Below are 4,056 nucleotides of genomic sequence, written 5' to 3' on the forward strand. Positions count from 1 at the left end.
GCTGCCCCTGGGCTTCATGATCTTGGCGCTGGAGCTGAATACAGCACTGCTTCACTGAGCACAGACTCAGAAAGAGGGAAAGTTCTCAAAAGAGCCCATACCAGCTTCCTGAGAGGACTCTGGGAAGTTTCTATAATTGGTCTCAAGGAGGATGTTGCTTCTGGATATTCAACTCATTCATACCTCATGAAAGTTGAGTGATTAAGATTCAGTGGGGTTTTTTTGCCTTTTTTTTTTTAGAGGGGGGAAGGTAGGGCAGTTGGGGTTAAGTGACTTGCCCAAGGTCACACGGCTAGATTTCTTTGTTCCGTGTCTGAGGCCGGATTTGAACTCAGGTCCTCCTGACTCCAGTGTCATGCTCTATTTACTGCACTACCTAGCCACCCTAAGATTCAGCATTAAGGATAGTTTAAATGACTTAGGACAGTGGTGGGGATCCTGTAACCTTGCGGTCCTTGGGTGCAGCCTTTTGACTGTGTCCAAGTTTTACAGAACAGATCCTTTTTTTTTTTTTTAAGGGAATTTGTTCTGTGAAGTTTGGATTCACCCCTATACCTTAGGACACTGAGGACCAGAACTGTCCGTATGGGCACATGTGAGCTGGGTGTGCTGACACATCTTGGGGATGAGTCCCCATTGTCCCATCCACTATGGCTCTCTTTATATTGAATTTCCAACAGGATGCCAATAGATCTGTTTTAATGAATGGAGAGACAGAGGTGAGAAACACAGAGAGATATAGAGAAAATCAAAGAGGGAGAAAGAGAGAGGAGACAGGGAACAGAAGGAGAGAGAGGGAAAGAGAGTCAAAAAAGGAAAGAGGGGAGAGACAGACAGAGACACAGAGACAGGGACACAGAGACAGAAAGAGCTGAGCACAGGCCAGGGACAGGAGAACATGTGAGGAAATTTGGGTCTCTGACCAATTAACATTTGCTCATTGACCCATTTTTCCCAAGACACCACCACCTATATCCCTGATCATCTAACCCCAACAATGGTAACCCAGGTAGAGGTGGCAGCAGTCCAGGGCAGTGGTGAAGTTCATCATCATCAATTCCTAGACTCCATAGAGTTAGAGAGAGGTAGACAGTGGAAGAACCTGGCAACCAGAGAGGGAAAGCCTCTGGCAGATATTCTTGAACCTTCTGGAGGAATAGCAAGACTGCCTGACTGGGGACCAAGAACCAAGCATGAGCACAGAGTAATGTACCTGATCATAGGTACAACAATGCCTCCCCCCACAACTCAGTTATGGGCTCCTCTGTCCATACTTGCTCTCCCTTAGGTTGAGAAGCTCTGCCCTTGCCTCTCCATAACCATCATCGCTGAGACTGGAGTTGGGGGCAGTGATGGCTAAGTAGTCCCTAGGGTGCTGTGCCAACAAGAATTCCTCACACTATGCCCCCATACCTCTAAAATTATCTAGCTCCAACCTACTTTCCTAATCCTATCTCACGTGATTCCTCTTTATGTACTCAAATGTTGTAGACAAACTGGCTTGCTCACCTTTACCTGCCTGTGCTCCCTATAGTTCCCTATTCTTGGAACGCTCTCCTTGCCCCCCACGTCCCAGGGATATGAAATAGAAGCCCAGAATTCTCTTCCCTTTACAAACACCGATCCTGGAATTTTGTCAGGGATCCACAGCAAGAACATTAGCCTACAGCCTGAATCTTCCACAATTTTCCCTTTTTTATTTTTGAAAATCAAGACAACACTTCCCCATTCCCAGTCTGGGTCCCTGCTCCTGTTCATTGCTGAGGACCTTCCCCTGGCTGTATTCAACAATCATCCATTAACTTTCTGATACCTTCGATCGTTTCCTTCCATCAACTTAACAAGAGGGAAAGTCTGCTAGGCAAGGTTTACACTGTCAGTTTATGAGTATGGTTAAACTTAAATGTGAAGAAATCTCAAAACACAGAATACATACCATTGAAACGTTTCAGGGGTATAGCCAATCATTCAATATACATTTATTAAGTCCCTACTATGTGCTAAGGATACAAAAAAGAGGCAAAAGATAATTCCTCCCTTCGAGGAGTTTACAATCTGCTGGGGGAGGGGAGACAATGAGTAAACACATAGTACAAATGAGTTATAGACAGGGTAAATTAGGGAACAGTTAACAAAGGGAAGGGACTAGAAATCAAAGGGGCTGGGAAAGACTTTATGTAAAGATGGCGTTTTTGCTGAGACTTAAAGGAAGCCACGGAAGCAGGAGGTAGAGATGAGTAGTCAGTTTTTATCTATCCTAAAATTAGTTTAATTTACTCTACCCTAGTGCTACTCTTGTAGTTAAAAATGAAAGTTTTTAAAGAAGTAAATATTCTGTGCCATAGAGCAAAGAGCTCTGAGTCACTAGCGCTGGCTTTGAATCTGAACTCTACCAATTACTATTGGCTGGAACTTAGTTTTTCATCTATAAAATGTAGGGGTGAGAAAATAATCTTAGGTTCTGGGCTGGCTAGGTGGTGCAGTGGCCCTGGAGTCAGGAGGACCTGAGTTCAAATCCTGTCTCAGACACTTAACACCTAATAGCTGTGTGACTTTGGGCAAGTCACTTAACCCCAATTGCCCTCCAAAAAGAAAAAAAAATTAATAATCTTAGGTTGTTTTTTTTTTTTAATTTTTAGGCTTCTTCTAACTCTGTTTTGTTACCAGGCGCTGGACAGCCCTCTGTCATCCCTTTTGGTCCCTGATACTGAGGTCACATTATTTTGACAAGTCCGGCTTGCTTTTACTGTCCAGTCCTAGTTCAGACCTTGGTCCAACTGGTATCTTTAGTTGCTCTTCTTGTTTGGGGGGAGAGTAGGAAGGAAAGCAAGGCTCTTTCCTCATGTCTGTCTGGCACTTCTTATCTAGCCTGTGACACAGGTACTTCTTCTTTAAAATAGTCCAACATAGGTCCTTCTTGAAGATGCTTTCCTGTTCTCCTCTCCCCATCCCCACTCCAGCTTTCCTCAGTTCAGGGTCAAAACGTCCTGGATATTTTCTTATTTATTAATTGTGACCAAAAACAAAGAAAGAAAACAAAGAAAACCCCAAATCATTCACTGTTCGGTGGAGTGGGTGTGTAACTGGGCCGAAGCGGGGACATGTCGCAGGGGCACACGGATCACGAGGAGCCGCCGGAGTAGCGCGGCCTGGCCCACGGCCTCTACCTGCGCATCGACCTGGAGCGCCTGCGATGGCAGCAGCCGCGGCACCTTCAAGCCGTGGGAGGAACGGGCCGACCGCACCAAGTTTGTAGAAAGTAATGCTGATGAAGAGTTGCTGTTTAATGTTCCGTTTACGGATAATATTAAATTGAAAGGAATCATTATTATGGGAGAGGACGGTGACTCGCATCCTTCAGAGACGAGACTGTTCAAAAACATTCCACAAATGTCTTTTGATGATACAGACCGAGGACCTGATCAGACTTTTAGTCTAAAGCGAGACCTCACTGGAGAATTAGAATATGCTACAAAAATTTCTCGTTTTTCAAATGTCTATCATCTCTCTATTCATATTTCAAAAAAACTTCGGCGCTGACACCACAAAGGTGTTTAATATTGGACTGAGAGGAGAATGGACTGAGATGCGGTGACAGGAGGTGACTATCTGCAATTGTGAAGCATCAGCTAATCCAGCAGGTCACAAGGTCCAGCAGGTCACCCCACAGACACACTTCATTTCTTAAAGGCAAGCTGGGGCTCCCACAGAAACTTGTGTGTCAATGTTAGACAACCTTTTTGGAAGGAAAAAGATGGGGCTTGAGAGAGATATGGCTATTGCAACTTCCCCAGAACTTTGTTGCTGGGGGCTTGAAAACTGCGGCCACCAAACCATTGGCAAGGGCCACTGGATTGTTGAGGACATTTTGGCACTTTGGGCACTGTAGAAAATTGGGTCTTGAGCCTGTTGGAAATCTGGAAGTCATGGATAGCCCTCAATTTCCCAGTTTGGATGTGGCTGTGGACTCTTTAAGTGTTTTTATCCCTTTGTGGCAGGACTTTCGTGTGACCTTTTTAAAAATCAGTGATTACCACTACTGGGTTGCCTGTAGCA

General features: G+C 44.9%; 1 pseudogene; it reads left to right on the forward strand.

The window, feature by feature from the left end:
* Window positions 1-3,101: 3,101 nt before the first annotated feature.
* Window positions 3,102-3,796, forward strand: LOC138172313 (PITH domain-containing protein 1 pseudogene; annotated as a pseudogene).
* Window positions 3,797-4,056: the final 260 nt, after the last annotated feature.

The sequence above is a fragment of the Petaurus breviceps genome, unplaced genomic scaffold, assembly GCF_028583685.1.
Source record: "Petaurus breviceps papuanus isolate PSGF00001 unplaced genomic scaffold, PetGlider_PUasm1.0 128, whole genome shotgun sequence".
NCBI lineage: Eukaryota > Metazoa > Chordata > Mammalia > Diprotodontia > Petauridae > Petaurus > Petaurus breviceps.